The sequence below is a fragment of the Podarcis filfolensis genome (assembly GCF_964270895.1).
Source record: "Podarcis filfolensis genome assembly, chromosome: 6".
In the NCBI taxonomy this organism is placed as follows: domain Eukaryota; kingdom Metazoa; phylum Chordata; class Lepidosauria; order Squamata; family Lacertidae; genus Podarcis; species Podarcis filfolensis.
Genome location: NC_139609.1, coordinates 31,736,938 through 31,759,731, shown reverse-complemented (window position 1 = coordinate 31,759,731; position 22,794 = coordinate 31,736,938). Strand labels below are relative to the sequence as shown.

The 22,794-nt window shown below is 42.3% G+C and overlaps 1 long non-coding RNA gene across 2 annotated transcripts; it reads left to right on the top strand.

Moving 5' to 3' along the window:
* Window positions 1-16,951: 16,951 nt before the first annotated feature.
* LOC310765644 lies at window positions 16,952-21,176 on the top strand. Of its 2 annotated transcripts, none has more exons than XR_014549698.1 (4): window positions 16,952-17,327; window positions 18,294-18,545; window positions 19,302-19,398; window positions 21,085-21,176. It is a non-coding gene; the product is annotated as an uncharacterized lncRNA (long non-coding RNA). The 2 variants fall into 2 exon arrangements; XR_014549699.1 differs by having other exon boundaries at window positions 18,294-18,566.
* Window positions 21,177-22,794: the final 1,618 nt, after the last annotated feature.

The window sequence follows — 22,794 nt, the reverse complement described above, 5'->3', positions numbered from 1 at the left end:
CCATTAAACAAACCTTTGTTCGTCCCAATAATTTTACCACAAAAGCAAGTTGTATCCCAATTTTTTTTATTTTTCTCTGAGCATAAAAAAATCTTATGGGATATGTGTGTGAGAGAGTATGAAAACCATGTTTCATATTTCACCTTTTTCAGCCTTTGCTACATGTTTTGAAGAAATCATACATTATAAAAGTTGGCTAAAAAAGAAGAAGAAGCCAGCCATATGTTTGTGCTTATTTTACAGCACACTGCATTCTCTCCTCTAATATGAGAAAATAAAGTCTCAGGATCTCCAGAATAGAGAATATGCTTGAATTCTCTAACTATGTGAAGACAAAGTGGGGATGTGAGAAAATTAACACAGAATCAAATTGTTATCTAAGGCCTCTAGTAGGAACTAAGGGTTGCAGATGTTTATCCACCTTCTTTAGAGCGAATGAGAGTGGAGGCTGAAGGAAAATGTCCTCCCATTAGAGTGATTCCAAGAAAGGAATCTGCATGCATCGATAATCACCTTCTAGGGTGTTCCAGTATGTTGACTCTATACCAGACCCACAACTCCTGACAGTTCCCACAGACGTATCATCAACACTTCATGATTAATGTTAAAAGTTCTAATAAGATAAGTACATTCCCACACCCCTCTCCAACAAGGACAGATTGTTAACCACAAGCACAATCTCACTACTAAATCCAGGATTCAGGAACCAGATGTGACCAAGGTGGCTTAACAACAGGGATATTTGCTGCTGCAAACTTTATAAATTAAGAGTAGAGTGTTGCATGTAAAACTCTTGACAATGGTAATGCAAAATGGCTGCTGCTTCAGGTTTCTGGTCCTTCCTTACTTGTTATTCCTCAGAATAGCTTCCTCCAGACAACCTTCTACGCAACACTTTGGTTTGCTCTTGAGTCTTGGTGATTCTGCAGAGCAAAGGGAAGGTTGAGAGATTTGGGGTACCAAATGCCCCTGTGGCAAAACAACAGCTAACAGCGCCTGGCTCACATGAGATGGAACAGATTCTGGTATTCACTCTGGGTTTTTGAGGATGGGGGCTGAGACCACGCTGAACGTCGCCCACAATGAATGGGCATTGTTTTCCTTCCCCGCTGGCTGCACCAGGCATGATTGGACATGATCTTCTAGGGCACTCTGTGGTAGTGCCAGGGTGATATAGAAGGTCACATGCTGCTCACAGTGGCAGACATTCAGAGCATTTCACAATGGGCTGGAATCTACTCTTTACCAGTGATTAGGAGTCCTGGTCTTGGTCCAAAAATCATTGTGCTTCTGCCAACACCTGGAGCACTTTCCCAGACTGAAGCTGGGGCAACATTTGAGGGTATCCCTGTTTTCAAGCTCCACCCACCCCCAACCATGAAAACTAAAAACCAACATAACTAAAGCAATTTAATCCATTTTCAGGATCCTCTTTACAGACTGCATGGTGCATGGCACACATAAGAGAAGTCCTCAAACTCACAATCCCCTTTAGAAAGGGTGCAATTTACTTCAATGATTTTTTTCCCTTAGACTATCATTAGTTGGAGCTCAGCATGAGATTACTGTCTACATAATCTCTGCTATTAGACAATATTAACGGCAATATGTTTAAATCTATCTTTTTTTATACAAGCAGTTTGACTCTAAGAAAGAGCCAGCGGTGGAGGAAGCCACTCAGGCGCCTGGGGCAGCACACCCAGGGGCGGGGCAAGCCACCCAAAGGGGCGTGGCACACCGTGGAGCTTCCGGAGTCTGCCTACCTCCTCCCACTCAGCCGCCCTACAGCTGGGGGGGGGGCAGTGGATGGACCGTTTGGGCAGCGTGGAGCCTGCGCGCGCCCAAGCCACCGCGTTTCTCCCAGGAGAGACACATGGCTTGGGCGTGTTGCAGGCCCTGCAGTGAGTGCCGCCCAGCATTTTGTCACCCCCCTCAGTGGTGACACCTGGGGCGGACCGCAGCCACCACACTCCCCTTCCTCCGCCCCTGGAAAGAGCAGCTCTTTCTCTGGTAATATTTTATGGATGCATCTTCTCAAATGGACTATTGGCATTGTAGTGACTCAAGGGGTGCTGTCAGTGATTGGTGGAGCTTCCCTTATGTCACAGAAGAACATAATTGCCTGAAGGTTATCTTGTTCCATTGATTGATCTGGTCTGTGCAAGATTCATCATACATCCAGGAGACGGCTGAGAAGTGTCCAAAGCAGAGCCTGACCAGATCTTGTCTGTGGAGAAATTCTGCCTGAAAGGAAAAGATTGTTTAGGGCCATGCACACTGGCTCCTCCTCTCAGGTTTTCATTGGCAAAGTCTTCAGCCACTCAATTCCTGACTTTTCTGTTCTCAGCAGGAAAGGCTTTGACCTGCATCCACAGTGGAGAGCCTTACCTCATAAGTGTTCTTGATGGCAAGGAGGGTTTCAGGCAGACCCAGGTAGTCATCTCCTTTCAGATTTTCCCCACTCTGTGTCAGGAGCAGAGATTGCAGCAGCCGAGCCATGGGCCAATATTTCCTGTTCAGGCATCATGCCTAAGCAGGGTTTATGTCATAAGTAAAACCCGTATTAGAACTACTCCAGCTTCTGGTATGTTAAAACTAAACAGTAAACACAGAATTACAGTCTGATCCTTGGAGTCTTTCTCTGCCAACAACTGAGCTGCTCAGGAGGCTGCAGAAGTAAGGCCATCAAAGCTGAAGTTCATATCTGGATTAGGAATAAAGCAGCCTGATCTTTGGCTGCCGGCCAGGAACTTGAAATATAAACTGATAAGCAAAGCCACCTTGGCCATTCCATTCACTTTTGCTGTGGGATTTTTACAGGTAGCTTCTGAGATTTATTTTTAAAAACAAAAACAACAAAAAAATCACACACACATACACAAAAATCCCACCCCTATATTTAGCTCACCAGCCATTCAGATCTGTCCTGCCACAGTTTGTTCTATCCCAGTCTCCTTGAACGGCTGATATCCCAGCATGTGCTGAGATCACTGTAATTAAGATACTGGAATTTACTGGAGGTAAGCCAGAGGGGCATGAACTGATCTCAGAGTTGAAGCTGTGAAAAACCTTCTCTAAGCCAGCGAGTGTTTAATGATCACAGAGTGACATAATTCAAACTGGAACAAAAAGTGGCACTGTGTAGGGTAGTAATCCAGCTAAGGCAGGGCATTTAAAGTCTGAATCAAAAATTATTTTTTGTACAGCCCAGTAAATCCTTCTATTGTGCATAATTAAATTACTTGGAAATGCAGAACACATGGCTGCAAATCCACATTTTCCCTTTTTGAAAAAACGAGATTTAGAATGTACACCCACAATTACACAGAGAGTAAATGTTAATCTGGGGGTGGTGTATGTGGGGGGGGGAAGTATCTCAAATTCCAAGGCAGAGATTTTAAAAGCAAAAAAAAAGGGAGGCAACTATTTGTAGAAGGTAAGGAATGCAGGAGAAAACCTTGCCCCACATGGCAACTAAACAGCTGTTTATCACTGGCCTAATTATCAAGTTAATGAGATACTAATTTCTATATTCATAAAGTATGCATGAGCAAACATGAGCATATGCAAAGCAGAGCTTACTGACAAACTTAATAAATAAAATAACAAGGTATTGGTAAATAAACATTAATGAGCTTTAAAGCAAAGGCTGGTGGGGTTTTTTTTGAAAAAAAAAGGAACTATAAGAGCTTTGTACTAGCAAGATACTTAGATATGTATATGTCAACTGCTTCAGTCATTCATAACCTGTAGCCTGTATTTATGAACAAGAGGGTGCCTTCAGCCCGGAAATCTAGGTTGTCCATTGAACACACACCTAGAATGCTAAACCAGGTATGGTGAGCCTATGACCCTTCAGGTATTGGTGAATGCCAACTCCCATCAGCTCCAGCCAGCATTGCCATGGGTCAGGGATGAGGTGTGTTGTGTCCAACAACATCTGAGGATTACAGGCTCCCAAGGGCTGCCCAAGCAGATCTCCTTTCAAAAGCTAAAACCCCACTTGTTATTGCCAGCTATTTCATGGCAAAGGGGGAGGAGGGGAACTGAATCTACCCCACGTCACCCTGTATTCCTCTTGAACACCTAACTGCTGCAATTTGCCATGTTAGAACAACAGTTCAACGCACACAGCCTTGCCTGCTATATTGGAGAGGGAAACTGTACATTCAGTACCTGGTTGTCCACAGGGCTCCCCGTTCAGCTAGAAATGCACAGACAATTAGGGGCTTTGCAAAAGCACAGTAGTTTGCAAAACAGAAGGTACAGCTTGCAAAACCCAAGAACGACTTTGCAAAGTATCAAGAGATGGTGCGCTTTCGGAGGCCCCTGGCAAACGTCTACCTTCCTGGTCATGCTGCTAAGCAATGACAGAGCTTCCAAATATATGAGTTGAACAGCCGACAGTGAAGTGGTTTGCAAAATAATAACAAGAATAATAATAATTAATAATAATAATAATAATAATAATAATAATAATAATAATAATAATTTATTTATACCATGCCCATCTGGCTGGGTTTCCCCAGCCACTCCGGGCGGCTTCCAACAGAATATTAAAATACAATAATCTATTAAACATTAAAAGCTTCCCCAAACAGGGCTGCCTTCAGTAGAAGTAGGAGCTGCCACAGCAGAACTGTTCCTCTGGAGGGATTGAGAGTGTGGGGAAGGGAATCCATACTAGAAACTGTAAAGGGCTGACCATGGAAGCAAGGACACCTCAGTTTCTATTTGGCAGAAGAACTGCTTCACTAAATATGGACGGGTAATAATTTTGAAGAATTCCTGGTCACATATTGTTTGTGATGCGTAAATCAGGTGGGGTCGCATTAAAAGATGAACCAAACCAAATTCCCCTCACATCACTATTTGCGTGGACAGGCGGAGTCCCCCAAAACCCTGGGTGGCCCCGTGTGGAATAACGACTCAAGACAACGTGCTATGGGATTAAAATTGGCCACAACTTTATTATGTTTCAGATGTGGGTAGATCTTGGCTCAGGCACTGGGCGTTTATCCCTCCCAGTCCCCCGCTGGGGATCTGGGGAACATCAGGGTTATCCAGAGTGGGGGGGGGGCGGACTGGCTCTGGAGAACATATGCTCAAGTAGAGAGAGCCCGCCCCCGTTCGCAGGGGAGAGCAATGACAACCTCTCGGCTTATGTCCAAAGCCTCCCCTCAAAACAACCCCTTTAATGGCGAACCCTGGTATTGCCGCCGCAAAGAGAAGGGGGGCGTGGGTCACCGCTACATGCCCATCCCCATTTAGGGATTAAGGATTCCGCCCAAGGCCTGATACCACCAAAGTTGTGACATTTTGCTATGGGAAAGGCAAACCTGCCAGTGCAGGAGAATTCCCTTCCGGCCCTTCAACAGCGACCTTGATGTAGCAGCACCCGCGTACCTGTGGAGAAAAGGTTAACCTGCAAAAGAAGTCTTAACTGAAGGTGGGTAGGGTGGGAGAAGCTCTGGAGCCAACTGACGATTCCCAGGTAAGATCCTCCCCCTACTGTGGGGGCAGGGTGGTCCCTCCCCCTACCTGGCCTGATCACTTTGGCAACGCCTCCCCAGGTGGGATTGGGCAACTGGCTGAGGTAGGTGGAGACCTCCAGGTATCTCACCTGGGGAAGGCAAAGCCAAGCCTGTGCTAATGGTGCCGCATAGGGTCCAGGGGGCTGCGCGTGACCATGCAAAGGGTGCCCCCCCATTTAAAGGAACCTTCTGGCGGTTCCCTCACTGCGAGAAGCCAAGTTACAGGGAACCAGGCAGAGGGCCTTCTCGGTAGTGGCACCCTCCCTGTGGACCGCCCTCCCACCAGATGTCAAAGAGAACAACAACTACCAGACTTTTAGAAGACATCTGAAGGCAGCCCTGTTTAGGGAAGCTTTTAATGTTTGATGTATTGCAGTATTTTAATATTTTGTTGGAAGCCGCCCAGAGTGGCTGGGGAAGCCCAGCCAGATGGGTGGGGTATAAATAATAATAATTGTTGTTGTTGTTGTTGTTGTTGTTGTTGTTGTTGTTGTTGTTATATTAATGTGGGGAGTGGTCATTCCAGTTATCATGCCTCCCAAAGAGGCTTATGCCCCAGTACTTCCTTTTTAACAAAGACAAATAGCCATTAAATAAGAAATATGAACAGTTCCTCTTTCTCCCTCTTCCTATTTTGACATGAGCAGATGTGTCAGAAACGCAAACGCGACTGGTTAATTCTTCCAAATAAACTGAAGAGAATGAAAGACCCCAGCGAGCCTGGAAACAAAGAAGAAGAGACAAGAGGTTGATAGCTCATGATCATGTTAATCGCATGGAAAAAAAGAAATTAAATGTGGCAGCGGAATGATAAGCAAAGACTCTTAAAGGTTTGGCTTCTCTTTCCCCCGTGTTTGTTTTAAACACAATACATGACATGCTGAAACCAAAGACTGCATTACAAATCCTGGCTGTCAAGTGGGAGGGAGGCTGACGATAACTGGCAGCCGAACGACAGGCAACAGGGCCAGTATTTTAGCAAAAATTTATTGGGCATCTTTACTGGCCTGCTTTTGAAGGAAAATAGCAGGTACAGTACTGGTTTGTGCTTATGCGATAGTGATAACCATACAGTTTGTGTAGTGACAGCTACTCACCCATATGCTTGCAGGTAGTTAGATTTTTCTGCAAGCATCCTAGGAGATGCAGTTAATCATTTCCTGATGGCAGAGTAGCTGTAGTTACCTTGTAGGTGAAGGCAGTCATCCATTATAAGTCAGTTTTTCAGACCGCTCCTTACATTTCTGCCCAAAGTAAGCAATTCTCTTTGCAATGCGGAATGCTGCCCTCCGTTGGTGTGCATGTCACAATTTTCCAAACACGCAGGGGATAAAAAACCAAACTGAATTGGCATTTTTTTGAATCAACGGTTTGGTGAAAATAAGGCTGCAGTTCTCAAACCAGCTGTTGAGATGTTGGTTGGCATCCGTCTGTCTCTGGAGGCAACGGGCGATTGTTCCTTTGAGAGTGAAGTCAAACTGTAGGAGCTCTGGCTGTAGAGACCAATATGGGAGAGACATGTTTTGTTGCAGCCGGGCAGATGAAGGCATCCGATTGTGATGCTACAGATGCACCATGGCATTTCTTCTCTCTGTGCTCCTCCCAGCAGTCATTCCTCCTCTGGTCACTGCTATGGATGCATCACCTGACTGTCTGTCTCCAGACATTGCGGTCGTCTGCAAGAATAGGGTATTTGTGCCTCCCTCTCTGTGGGCCACAGTTAATGACCCTCCTGGTTTTCTGCCGTTTGCCGGTGCTTGCTGTAGTGCCCATGAAAACCTCTGGTTTCCATGGTAACACCAGCAAGCAGAACCAGGCTGATTCACTACAGGAAGCAAAGAGGATCAGGAGACAGCAAGAGGTTGAAACTGAGAAGAAGAAAAGGTTAAAAGCAAACACACATTCCACTCTGCCCCTTTGTAAGGTTGGAGAAAGAAATTTCTGCCTCTCCCACCCAAACTTTGTTAGTGTATCTATTTGCCCCTTGCCTTCCATGTACGGCTGGATTAAATGCTGCTTCAAATAGCAGCCCAGTCAATGTGATTTTTTTAAACTTCTGAATGGAAGTACATAGAACTGTGCTGTCAGATTTCTAGATCAAGCTCAGATTTCACAACACATGTCTGCACCGCTTTAACTCTGAGTTCTTGTCCTCCCCACTCCATCCTCTTCCAAGAAAATATCATTTCTGGAGGGATGTTTTTAAGGAGCAGTGTCTGCTCTGGTTCCACAATGTGCCCGGATGTTGCTTCATCATTTAATATCTCAGATTGGTGATAACCCTTGCCTTTTAAAATTTATTTATTAAGCATCTTCTTTTAAAAACCCATCTCTGACATTGGTCTGAGTGAGATCTAGTTGTTGCTTTGTTTTGCCGATAATATAATTATATATTAAATGTTATCCAATAAATATTTTGAAAAAACACTTGCACCTAATGAGCTGTGGCCAATGCAAGTTTGTGCTGCAATATGCATGTCTTAAAATACCACAGGACTTTGTAGTTGAGATAAAAATGAAAGCAACGATCCAGCCACAGTCAAGCACTCTTAAGTTGCATGGCTTTGCTGGTTTACCAATGCTTTAACTTTCTGGCTCATATTCTGTGTCTCCTATCGATTTTTGTGGGGACCGCCCTTTACAATTTGGCAGGAATATTGAACTATTTGGCTTTTAGGAAGGAAGGAAGGAAGGAAATGAGCTTTGTATTTAATTTCTATAGTTGGCATATTTTACTTGGATTTTGTTTTTTTGTGTGTGAACCATTGTGAGCCGCCTTGGGGTCCATTTTGGCTGAAAGACAGCAGAGAAAGAAACCCTAGCAATAAGAATACTGGAAAATTCAAGGTTGTACAATTAAAGTTGATTTGGAGCTCTTGCACAACTAACAAGCATTCCCTTATAAGATCACACTTTTTGTGACAAGCAAAGTGATGGGAAAGCATGGCACAACACTTCCTTTGACATGTCATCGAACCTCTCTGCAAATAAATCATTGTGAATACTCATTAAATAGGCAACATTGTCTAATCTCTCTGCAAACAAACAGGGCACCTGGAAGCATCTTGGACCAACTTCAAAGAGCAGAGCTTCCTTATTTGCTAAAAAGAGATTAACAATGCAATCCTATCCATATCTGCTCAGATTTTAAGTCCCATTGTGTTGAATTAGACTTACACCAAAGTAACTGCTATAAGATTGTAGCCTTATTTGCCCAGCTGGATATGTTCAGCAAATTGGAGAAATCCTAAAAAATCTGAGTGCTAGAATATGATGAGTCAGGAGAATTTTTATTTTATTTTTTATTTTTTGAGCTGGTAGGTCAGTTTCCTGAGAAACCTTTGCTGGAAGAGCGATGGCTGAAAGATTTGAAAGTTAAGCCGGTGACAAGAAGGTCAACAAGCTCATGAAGCAGCTTAAAGTGTGGGCCAGAGAACTTTATGTGTCTTTATAGACTATTGGCTGTGTGCTGAAACAAACCCGGGATTTTATCCAGTGCATGTCCAACAGCAACTGCAAAGAAGGAAAAGATACAGGGAAGCGTTTAATTTTGAAAGAAGCTCCGCCCATGAATTATTGCATTAATAAGGCCCCGATCCTGCCTTTAGTGCGTGGAACACGATGCAGAAATTTGTTAACGCTTTAATGCATTGCAACAAAAGTGTGAACACACCACTGGATAGCTCAGCTGGTTAGAGCATAGTGCTGAAATAATGCCAAGGTTGCAGGTTCGATCCCCATATGGGGCAGCTGCATATTCCTGCATTGCAGGGGGTTGGACTAGATGATCCTCAGGGTCCCTTCCAGCTCTACATTTCTATGATTCAAAGAGGAACATGTGTGATGTGACATGAACAAGAGAACTCAAAGTTTGTTAAAATTGTTATAGTTTATTTTTGTAACAGAAATTAATAGGAATGTGTTAAGGATCCAAGATGCATTAAACTAGTTTCCCTCAAACTTGGGCCTTCTAGATGTTTTGGACAGCAATTCCCATCATCCGAAACCATTGGCCAGGCTGGCTGGGGCTGATGGGAGTTGGAGTCCAACTGTAGCAAACTGAAGTAAACCAACAGTTAAACTTTTATTAACACTTTTCATAGTAAATAACCTCACTACAGCATTGTGTAGTGGTTAAGAGTGGTGGACTCATAATCTGGTGAACCGGGTTCGCTTCCCCGCTCCTCCACACTAGTCACACTTCTTTGAAGTCTCTCAGCCTCACTCACCTCACAGAGTGTTTGTTGTGGGGGAGGAAGAGAGAGGAGATTGTTAGTCGCTTTGATACTCCCTAAGGGGAGTGAAAGGCGGGATATCAAGTCCAAACCTCCTCCTCCTCCTCCTCCTCCTCTTCTTCTTTGTCCATCTGCTTAGTACAGCATTTGATTTTTCAGAGTTACTGTATGTAGATTTCTTTTCCTGCCCTCTCCCTGGGTGGTAATCTTGTTTCCTCCACATTACAATGATTTTGACGTCATACTGCTAAATCCCCCTTCTTAAAATCTCAGCAGTCCAGAATGAGAAACCTCTTGTGCAAGTAGGAAGCGTCTCAAAGAGCCTTTGTCTCGCTTTCCAAAGGCGACAGTAACAATTACCTATAGTTAATTGCACAGTGGCACTGCCTTTCGCTCATACGCAGCTCCAAAACAAATCACGCCACATTACGTTGAGGACATCTTGTTCAAAGCACCTAGTGATCAATTGCTTTATCGGCTCAAAACCACATCAAAAAAAAAAGTCCTAAATTTGAGCAGGCTAAAAGCATAATGTCATGATTGAATTGTCTTGCAAGGGAGGCAGGGAATTAGGAAGTGGAGAGAAAAAGAAACATGCTTGGAAATTCTGTCATAAGCAAAAGGAACACAAGACAAGCAGCCCAGGCTATCCTATTGTGATAGCACGTAACAGGCTGCAAATCTGCTGTAATCTGTAAAATTGCAGGTATCCCTCCTTTTGGCAATGAAAGTTTGGAAGTACCTTTAGGAAGATTGCATTCCAGACAGGTGGAAAGGCGCTCCAAGAGAAAAGAGAGCTATATCGAAACAGTGTGACTGATTGGAAAACGGAAAAAGCGGGGAAAACCCTCTATGACAACAATTTTCCACTTTTGTTTCATTTGGAAAGCTTTTGCCCCTCCCTTTTAGGGCCTAACAAAAAGCCTGGAACTGGTCGCAAGAACACACTGCCTCAAATAAGTAATCTCTTACTTATAATAACAGCAGATGAACGTGCACGTACAAATATTTTGGATTTTTAAAAAGGTATTCATGATTTAAAAACAAACCAGAATCCCAGAAGACATAATTACCTGCCCCAAAGCTTTAGCTCCATGTGGACATCCCTGCACATTATGGTTTTTCCCCTTTTCTTTTTAACTAAATATACAATAACAGTAAACAGGTGCCACCTGTTGGAAATCTCAGTAGCAAAACACCAGCCCAATCATATAGTCCTTCCTCTCCCTCAAAGTCTTATCACTCACATGATAATGAGGTCCCTTGGACAATGATTTGCTAAGGAACTTAGCCTTTTCATTTTCAGATTGTTCTAGAGAACAAGATGCCTTCAATGTACCAAAAGTCAGGTTCGTATCTGAGTCACTGTAATGGTGTTTCTAGTTTTTTAGAAGAAAATAGGAAGTCTGCACTTCATTGGTTTTTTAGTGTCCTGAATTCTGTGTTCTGATCCCACAGAAATCTCCTATCACATCCTTGCAGAGACCACCTCAGTTGGAAGACTATATTATTTATTGCATTTTAGTCACCTTTTTATATACAAAAAGTAGCCCGATGTGGCTTAGAAGATAGTGCAAACATTAAAATCAGGTATAAAATCCAGAACAGGTAAAAGCCTAAAAACACATCCAAGCATATATAATAAACAAGTATAGTACAACCCACACCATGAAAAAAAAAAAGGCAAGGAAAAAATATACCCCCGAAACCCTTGAAATTACATGACCAAAAGCCTGGATAAAATGAAACATAAAAAGAAAGATTGAAAGGCAAGAAGGCAGCCCCAAGGAAGTGAAGAAAAAATAGATGGGATGGAGGCCAGCAGATGAAGAAGGCCAAGCAGAAAATCATGATCCAAAAAAGCAGAGGGGGTACAAAATTGAGAAGATCCATAACTGAGAAGACCCATTTGGGGTCACCAAATTTTGGCCTCATATTACAAAAAATTACCCAAAGCCCACTCCTGAGCTACTTTATCTAACAAGTTGCTTAGAGTGAGGAACTAGTCTGCAAGGTGACAGCTACATATACCCATACAGGGCTCCGGGGGCTCCACAGACCATCTGCTCCAGCTACTACTGGACCACAACTACATCGTAATGGCTTGATATTCTATCGGCACCTTAAACCTGGTCCTGGTCCATTAAGGGCTGGCTACAACCAAGGAACTGATTAGTAATTTTGAAGCATTTCAAAACCTATGTTCCCATGGAGACTTTGCAAATGTTGGCTTTCCTCTTTTCTGATCTGCTCCCAATAACGTTCTCAAGAGTAACCTGGGAAAGGGAATTAGTTGTTCTGCGGGGGAAACTGGGATCTCCTAACTTCCAGCACTCTTAGCAGGCTACCGTTCCCAGAATTCATTGGGGGAAGCCATGTTATCCTGCTTTAAATATATGGTGTGAATGTGGTCAATGATTTTATAAGAAAGTTAGTGGTGGGGATGGAGAAAAATATATATTCATTTACCAAGTCTGACATTTCAGGGTTGTCAGCATTTTAGCCATCTTCCCAACACATGTTGAACATGCTCCCAACATCCCATGCAGTCTAAACACCGTGACGATTTGGTGCGTTTCTCCCAAGCCTCTCCAATTGGGATACATAAACGAGCAAAACAGCAGTAGCCCATTACTGGAGATAAACTGACGACTGAGGTAATACAGAGAGGTAATGCTGCATCTGCTGAATTAAACCATGGAAAGTCAAGAAGGAATGTTGACGGTTCAAAAGCAATGGGGGAAATAAGTAGCCGGTAGCACAGAAACAGGTTATGTGTGTGCTCTTCCAAACTGTAGGGTAGAATCACAGAGGTATACATATCTTGGCTATTGTAATATAGAGGCACTCTTTATACCTTCTGGAAAAAGTATCATTCTTAGCAATGTCATCATGAGATGTTGAAGTAGACAAATTTTTACATAAGATACACTCCTAGGTAATTATATATAAGAGAACCACCATTCCTATTAAAAATAATAATTCTGCAGTCCAAATTCAACTCCTGCTATTACACTAAAAGCATCTCACCAGAGAGTTGCTATTCTAAGCAGTAATATCTGCCATTTAAAAGAAAATGATTGTTTGGGAAAGAAACACAGATTATTGTGTTTTCCACCGCTGTTGACTTTTTGTTTTTACATTTATGACATAATAATACAAGGGAAGAAATTCAGAAAATGATTCTCTCTCTCTCTCCCTGTTCTAAATGCAAAAGCGTTATAATTACCTTGCTGACAATTGCGGCAAGTCCTTTCACTTGCAGGAGATGGGGGGGGAGCAGCATTGCTGAAAAAAATCTTCCGCTTCTTCTCTTCACTCAGTTATGGGACTGATCCAATGCCCTTGAAACATTTTGCCTTTCAGGGCTAGCTCAGGAAATGCACAAGAGATCCTCATGCTTAATTAGTTGATCCCTGGAGTCTCCCAAGTAGGGCTAAGATACACTCCTGTCTGGAATCTCGGAAAGCCACTGCAGGTCACTGCTGATTATCCTGAGCTACATATGGACCAATGGTCTGACTCTGTATAAGGCAGTTTTGAGGGGTTTTCTTTTTTACAATCAAGAGGTGTATACATTTTATGAACAAAACTAATAAATAATAACTATCAGCAGAAGTGATCTGTATCCCTGTCCCCTTCACCCAATAGCCACATGAAAGGTACCTCATGCATTGCTGGTACCTCATTTTGAACAGCATGAAAGAACTGTATTCTAGGATACAGCCACCCCAAATTTCATCTCGTGACTTTATGGGTTTATAGGGTCACAAATGGACCCCCCCCCATGGAAGCAATTAACGCAGGAAAGAGCACTCAGCTTCCACTAGATTTCCCAACGTGACTTTTATGTTGTGTGAAAGACAATTATCCAGTAATGTAACGCGAAAACGGAATAAAGTGCTGTCTGTTTTGTTTTTTTAAAAAAATATTTATTAAATTTTCCATTTTAACAATCCAATAAAAACCACATTAAAACATTCCAAATTATAATACAATCAAAAAAGCCAAATATCAACGCCAAATTATATATCTTTGGGTGACTCCCCATGCTCTGAATTTTGCGGTGTCATCTAATATCACATTGCATTTCTTAATTAGTCCAGATAAACCATTTCCGATGTTAATCCTTCATTTATTTTTCGTTTGTTTTAACAACCACTGGTCCTTTCAACTTTCGCCGAATAAAGTGCTGTCTGAATGCAGCCTAAGAATTTCTCTCTCCAGCAGGCATTTTAAGATAGTGGTTTTATGATCAATGTTTATTGTTTTATAAGTTCATCTTAAGAATGGGGTTGGGTTTTTTTATGCTGCTTAGAAATGCCAATTTTGAGTGGTTCATAAATTTCTTAAATAAATAAATGTCTGAGGTTGGCCCAGGAGATTTAACTCTTCTGAGGACCCACCTTCACATGGCACAGTGCACGAAGGGGTCTTGAATCTGCCTTAAACTGAATCAGAGGTAGGTAGACCATTTTTTTTCTTTAATAAAGTCTTGCAAACATCTGAAGAGATGAAGGCAGGAGAAGTAATCAAAACCAAAGCCAACAATCATCATATCCAACAAGGCCACTGGTCTATCGAGCTCACCATTCGATTTCTTAAAGAATGTAACCAGAAGCTCTGAGGAAGGTCGCAAGCAGAGCTAAGCATTATTTCTTTAGTCGCTAACTCCGGCCCTTTTAGGCTTCTTAAGGCAGAGTCATTGCATCCTCTCAGTTGCGCTTGTACTTTTTGTCTGCCTCAGAAATAAATGTTGAAAGGTTCCACAGAGTAACGTTGCCTCTAGGTACTTGGCTGAAAAAACGACAAGGGTGCTACCATGCTGAGTGGAGCCCTTTGAGGTAGATTTCAAGAATAATGTTGTCTGTCAGTTTCTTTAAATCTTTTTCCTCTGTGTCACTGGCACTTTGAAAATTGCTCTAGAAATCCCAGGGAAAAAAATATTTCACCACTGGGAATTACATATGATTTACTTCTGCTTGTTTGTTTTTTGAAAGAAAGAAAGAAAGAAAGATTTACTTAGATTCTTTCCTACTAAGGAATAACAAATTGGAGACTGAAATGACATTTCATCCTATAAGCACTTAGGGGTTCATTTTTTTTCTGCTGAGGACTTTGTGTATATAAGATCAGAAACGGAACTTGAGGAACACGAAAGTTTCCACAGATTTGTAATCATGCAAAAAGAAGCTAAAATTGCAGCAAAATAATGCTGCAGAAATCGTATCCGGAAAGATTGGATCCTGTAGATTTCTTTGGGGAGGGGGCTTAAAAAACAACAACACATATCTACACATCTTAAAATATGGCACAGGCTGAAACCAACTGAGCAGGTTGGGGACCATATACACAACCGCTGAACAAATCCTCTGAGGATCTTAAAGCAGGAACAGTTTAAACCACATCTTAATCAATTTCTCCTAAGATCTCCACAATTTGATTTTTTCTGGAGAATTTTGATCTCTGTTTAATTCCTGTGGTTTCACCATCTGCACAGCATTTTTATGAAAGGTAATTTTATCCCCTATGCCAACCTGTTTAATTGTCAAGGGAGGATTTATTAGTTTCCATGACTCCAGACAATATTTTATTCTCACTGAGTTTGTAGCCAGCAGCAGCAGCAGCAGCAGCAGCAGCTAGTTCCTTATTTTATCAAATGAAAGTAGAGAAGTGGTTCATTAAAAAACTAATTCTGACTGGTGATTCAACATTTGCCTGTTTCTATCTCTCCATCTGGACAGAGGAAAGGTGCAAAACGAAGGTATTTCAATGTAACCTGGATCCTAAAAATGCCTGTGATTTAAGAGTTATCTCCTTCATTTCCTACAAACCTGGAACCTGGAATGCTTTCCTGAACAGCAGAAATACAATTGTCTCTTAAGTCCTTTAACAACCAAAACAGCAACAACAACAATTTTTGATCATGCATCCTACCCATTGAGGAAAATAGATTGTTTTATTACAGAACTCTGGTGTTTTGCTCTTTGAAAAGCTTGATAATAAATGTTTTCCCTTCAGTAGTCCAGAATGTGTCAGCTAGACTGGTGATAGGGAGAGACCACCAGGACTATACAGCAAGGTTACCAGATGTCTCTGTTTCCCGGGGACATTCCCCAGATTTACAAATCAGTCCCCATACAAAATCCATGGAAGTTGAAAAGTGTCCCCGGAAACATTGAAAAAAATCTGGTAAGCTTACCATATAGCACCGGTTCTAAAAGAACTACATTGGCTCCCAGTACATTTCCTAGAACAATTCAAAGTGTTGGTGCTGACCTTTAAAGCCGTAAATGGCTTTGGCCCTGTATATCTGAAGGAGAACCTCCACTCCCATTGTTCAGATCAAAGGGCCTTCTGGTGGTCCCCTCATTGCGAGAAGTGAGGTTACAGGGAACCAAGCAGAGGGCCTTTTCGGTAGTGGCGCCCTCCCTGTGAAACACCCTCCCAGCAGATGTCAAACAGATAGACTATGTGAATTTTACTGTTTGATGTTGTATTGTGTTTCTACTATTTTTGTTAGGAGCCGGCCAGAGTGACTGGGGCAACCCAGTCAGATGGGCATATAATAATAATAATGTTTCCCCCTGCACTTTATAACTTCCGGTTCTTGTTTATGTTCATCACAGATACTACTACTGATCACTAGGAATATAAGAGGCTGCTGGATCAGGCCAATGGCCCATCTAGTCCAGCATCCTGTTCTCACAGTGTCTAACCAGATGGTCTGTAGGAAAACCCACAAGCAGGACCCAAGCAGAAAAGTACTCTCCCTTCCTTTGGCTTCTAGCAACTAGTATTCAGAAGCATGGCCTTCTCCTGAAAGTGAGGCAATCTGACTGGTCTCGTGGCTATGTCAGGAACTGTTCCTCTGAACGATGCCCAGTATATCGGAGAGATGTTCCATAGGAACCTAGGAAGCTGCCTTAGACTGAGTCATTATGCTGGTCTGTTTGCCCCAATACTGCCAACACTGACTGGCATTAGCTTTCCAGGGTTTCAGGTTTCCATGTCTACCTGGAGATTCCAAGGATTCAACCTGGCACATATTGCATGCAAAGCAGAGGCTCAAGTCACTGAGCAATGGCCTTTCCCCAAACTTCCATGTTTATATGAGGTTGTTGTTGCTGCTGCTGCTGCTGCTGAAGTATAGGTGGGTTCCCACTAGGCAAGGCACAGTGATTACAGCAAGAACCTTTGTTGAACTACAGAACTGGATAACAGGGGCAAAGCAACTGCTTATATGCATTTCTGAAGGCCTGGGCCACTCCCACTGCCAATGTGATTGGCTGTCTAAACTTCCAAACTGCGAATCATGACTCAGAGTTTAAGGGCCAATGGCAGAGGCCCAAATCCTGAAATGTTCTGTGACTGGATATCATGTATCGAATCAGAACACAGGGACTCAGAATCCTTAGTCCAGACTCAAGCTCAGGCAAACACAGACCACTGACTACATAATGCCACTCATCTGACCGGAATGACCCAGCCATTCTGGGTGGCTTCCAACATAATAAAAACACAGCAAAACATCAGACATTAAAAACTTCCTGATATAGTAAGTCTGTAATTAAAGGGGAGAAATGCATTGTTTGGTGGGAGGCAGGCAACTGTCAAGTTGGCACTGGGTTTTGAAAGCCCTATATTGAATCCCAGGCTACTGAATCTCTTTCTTGATGCGACAAGCCAAATGTGCCATTTAAAACACTTCTTTTGATTCCCACACCATATTTTTATTGCAGAGTGGCTTGAGATTTATGATGACAACGCCAGGTTTAAGACACTGAATTATTGTCACTGCCTCATATCCTTCTGCTTCTGTTCAGATTCCGTACTGTAAAGACTTGGGAGTCAGCAAAGCTGCATTGCAAAGAGGGGGAAATCTAACCTTTCTTTTGGGGAAAATCTTTCAAAGCAATTCACCATCCTCCTAAAGCTAGGCAGTTGGGAGGGAGGGGCTCAAGGGAAGACTATTGCAATAAGAACCAGGCACAGGTCTCACTGCCATCTTTCACCCATCATTTTTCCGGGTCACTTGTGTGGGCAGAGAGGGATTTGAGAAACAAAATGACAGGTCCCTGTGCAGTAGACACAATTCATTTCCAGAAAATTTTGCCAACAGCTCCACTCACCTGTTCCTCTATCAGTTGCCAGCTAATGATTTCTCTCATTTTGACCTTTACTTCACTCATGCTGGCGTTCCCTTCCTGCCCTGTGTATTTTCGTCAACCAGTTTTCAGGGTATATCAGGGCAAGTGTGTATTTGAAATAAAGGATAAATTTTATGGTCTCCTTGCTCATCGTTAGAAAGGATTAGCTATTCTGAAATGGTTTCCAAGTATTTATTATTATTATTTTTGCTTTCCCAGCAGAGGTGCTATGAACCAGAACCACTTTGGGTAAGCTCTCAGTGCTGAAAAAGTGCAAAGTTTAGAAGCACAGAGGTTCAGGCAGGCTTTACATGCCAAAGTCTGAAATAGCTCATGCATTTGTATCACGCACTCTTTTACTTTCCTCCAAACAGGTTAAACAATACACAGTCTTTGGGGCAAAATGTGACAATGCTTGAGAAGTGAAGAGATCCGCTGATAGCACCGTATCGAATAAGAATTCAGAGAGAGCTGCTGCAATAAAGGACTCAGAATGGAGATAAATTAAACGGGGGCATGTGGAAAGTTGAAAATCAAACAGATTCTTCAAATTCAAATGTATGGTATTGTTGCTGCAGTCCAGAGCCACGATGCATACAAGAGGCAAAATGTCGACAATCTAGATGGTACAGTTCCTTCCCCCTGCAGTAAGCACCACGTAGAGTGTGACAAGAGAGATAGATGTTCAATTTAGGCAAGACGACATTGCAAACTTTGAGCGAAGGCCACTGAATGTGCCAATCTCATCAACTGAGCCCCCTCACAAACTGTGGCTTTGTTAACAACCTCCATTTCTTTTTGCAATAATTTTTGTTGTTGCTGTTGTTCTTATTAACGTTGTTTAGAGAAGAGGGATTACAAAGGCAGGAGATAGAACAGGAAAGGGAAGATTAAGTTGACAAAGTGTTCGAAGAACAAAACTCAAGTGCTTTAGGAGTTCAATGCCTCTCAGAAATACCACCATCTAAAGACAAAAAAAAAAACAAAAATCTGATTTCAAGGAGGAGAAAACAAACAACATCACAACAATAATCTTTGGACGACACAGCTCTCTCCCTGCCCCACCTGCTTTGCACTTAACAGGCTGCCAAAATATTGTCTGTCTGACAGCCGAGAGTTAAAGTCTATGATTTGTTTGTGGTGGCAAAGAGAATGTTGTAGAAAAATATGTGATTCACAAGAACTAAAGGGTGGGACTCACTCAAAATGCCTGCCTGATTCCAAAGTATTGATGCTTCTTGGGGGGGGGGGAGTTGAATGTCAATTAAAAGCCAGTGACAGAGAGAACAGGATATGGTATTAGTACTCTCTGACTAGTTCTTGTGCTTCTAATACATCCGTCATTGTCAGCTGAAGGGTTATATTTAATTCTGAATCATTAGACATGTCTTCTCACGAAGCATAGGAAATCCACAAAACCAGAATCTTAATAGGATATCCTTGGAGGACAAGCTCAGTTTCATGTCACCATCTTGGAAGGTAAGCATACGCTATTAATATACCAGGTACCCTAAATGTCACTCAGTATAATTGCATCCATGGCAACAAGCCAGGTGCAGACCCTCAACCCCCCCCCCCCATGACACCGACGGTGCTGTACAAGTGTCAGTAAGTCACAGTAACCAACAGGGAGAATTATTTGATTAGAATAATTTCCTCTACCCCGATCTTTTTTGGGAAACAAAGAGCCAGCAAAATGAACGAACAAAGAACACTCAAAATATTTGGTGGAAATGGTTGAGAATGGTGGCATGATGAAGAGGTCACAATGCAGCAGCCTATAAAGTGATATTCTGCATCCAAATGGGGAAGAGGCAGCTGTGTTCCTGAACTACAACTCCCATCATCCCTGACCATCTGGGCCCCATTTTGTTGAACTGCATTCTAGCTAAGTTCAAACAGGCCCCCTTCCTGTTGAACTTACTTAAGATTTTATTTATTTTAGCAAGCTTTTAAACTTTTATTTTTATAGCTTTCACTGATTTTAGTCTCATTGTATTAGGTCTCCAGAGACAACTAATATTAAGCGGAATCCAAACGGTTGAATAAATATAGGATTTCGACCTAAATTCCAGAGCTGCAGTATTTTAGATTTGTTGGCATCACTTGTTTGTTTTGATTTGGGCATCCTTCAAAGACACAATTTCAAAGGTTGTCAGCCACCTACTATTATCAAACACTAAGGGTAGTATTCAGCATAGTGCTAAATAGATTGTGCTGGCAGTGTAAGCATTTTTGCTTGCCCAACAAAATCATTTCTCCTCTACTTCCCCTGCACACTTATGGGGGTTCCCCTGACTCTTCACAGCAGATTATGGTGGGGGGCACAGGAACCACATGGGGGTGGGAGTCTCATTGCGCTATTGGGCATAATACAACAATTTGTTGAATGTGGCTCCAAATATTACTGTGTGTTGACTGTAAAACAGAGTCAGCAGCTAAACACTATTATATCTAGTTAGATATAAGAAATACATATCAAACTATCAACTATCAAACACCGTCAATAACACTAAGTACTATGATGTGATCAAGTACAAGCTCTCAAATATTAGCATAAAAGATCATTGGATGTAAATTACAGATATCAGACATTTGGTAAACAGAAAATAAACAAGCAGTCAAGAGAATATCTGGGCAGTATTCCATACCCAAATTTGTAGAAAAGAATTTTAAAGAGAATGTTAGGAACAAATTCGTTTCAGCTGTGCTTAGGGCAGCTCAAAGAAAGAAAGCATGCCAACCTCATTTCAAACGGAATGGGGTGAAAAAAAATGGGGCATAATTTCTATAGCTTTGTCATGGCGAGAACTCAGGACACAATCGAAGAGGAAAAGGACATCCTTTTCACAAGTCTGCTTAAGATGCAGTTTGCAGAGAGATAGTAACATGTGGCTAAGTTGAGTTAAAAAGCAGCAGTCTGTACTAGTCCTGTCATTTGAACATGATCCTGATTGATCACTCCTTCAAATGGCCTAGATTGTAACGAAAAGCTTTGTGAATATGGTAGGGCTGTTTTTAACCGGTCGCAGGAGACCAAAGTGTGGAGGCAACATGTCCAAACCTACTTTATCTAGAAGCTATGCATAATATGATATAAATAATGAGGTGCTATGGAGAGAAAGGGGAATATTTTAACTGGTATTTTTGTTTCCTGACACATAGATTTCTGTGCGAGAGTCCACCAGCAATTGATGGAGTGTGGCAAAACTATGAGATGACATTTCAACAGTTCAACTGATCCCATAGTTTAAGATGCTTCTTCTGCACAGGTAAAGCGGATGGCTTTGTGCATTAATAATAATAATAATAATAATAATAATAATAATAATAATAACTGTCAGAAATAGATATGAAAGAGCACAGTAAGCTTTTTTGCTTATATTTGGCTGGGAATGTCTCCTTGCAAACAATTAACCAACACTGTATAAAACACACCAGCTGGCTTCTGCAAGAAAATGCTGCAAAACTGCTGCAGAGATAAGCCGAGCGACTATCCTTAATGCGTTCCAAGCAGAACCTACATAATACAGTTTTAATCAGTTGACATTGCCTATTCAGTCTTTGGAAAAAAAGTAAGTGTTTTCTGTTGATGAGCAAGTAATATTTCCCAAGTTGCTTCATTATCAGCACTGTAAATGTTAGCAAGACATTTGTGCCAGAATCGGATGCATCTGTTCTGACAATATACCTAGATCAGGAAAGAGGGTCGAATAGAGTACATTACCATCACGTTGTTATGGACAAACCCCTTGAAAGAAAGGCTGGGACAAAGGGGAGCTTTTCTCTTGGATCCATATTTTACATACCGTGTTCTAAGTTTCCTTACTTTCTCATTCACACTTGAGCTGTGCATCAGATCTGGACAAATCTTGCTTCAGCCAGACTTGAGGCTTGCCTAAGCTAAAAGAAGAACCCTTCCTTAGGGTTCTGAGCTGAAGCAGGGTCTTCCAGTGTGGTTTGGAGATGTGGATTAAAAAAAAAAAAAAAGCAACAACTGGACCGCCAGTGTTTCTGCACAAATTGAAACATTTCTTCCCAACTTTGTTGTATGATGAAAACGCCAGTGTGGGGAGAGAGCTGAAGGAAAGCTCTTCTGTGACTGACAAGTCTAGCTACTACTACTACTACTAATAATAATAATAATTTATTATTTATTCCCCAGCCGCTCTGGGCGGCTTCCAACAAAATATTAAAATACAGTAGTTGTTCAAACATTAAAAGCTTCCCTAAACAGGGCTGCCTTCAGATGTCTTCTAAAATCTGGTAGTTGTTTTTCTCTTTGACATCTGGTGGGAGGGTGTTCCACAGGGCGGGCGCCACTACTGAGAAGGCCCTCTGCCTGGTTCCCTGTAACTTGGCTTCTCGCAGTGAGGGAACCGCCAGAAGGCCCTCGGCGCTGGACCTCAGTGTCCGGGCAGAACGATGGGGGTGGAGATGCTCCTTCAGGTATACTGGACTGAGGTCTTGCTTTTACCTGGGCTCTCAAATCACAGTGCTTTAGGGCGGTGGCGTAGCGTGGGGGGTGCAGGGGGGCCGGCCACACCAGGTGCAACATGTGGGGTTAGGGCAAATCCACGGGTTAGGGGGCGCAAATCCACGGGTTAGGGGGCGCAAACTACTTGCCTTGCCCCGGGTGCTGACAACCCACGCTACGCCACTGCTTTAGGGAAGGGGTGCTAAAGTATTGAATCACCTTGTGAAGGTCTATTCTGTGCTCTTTGCTAGTTGTGCTGGTTCTACTTCCTTGGAGAAGGCTGGGCACTTTCTCATTTCCCGTCTTAGGTTCATGGAGATTTTTCAGCATTTTACTGCACATTTCTCCAAATACACACATTTTTGTATTCAATTTTCCTTTCAATATAATGTATTCAA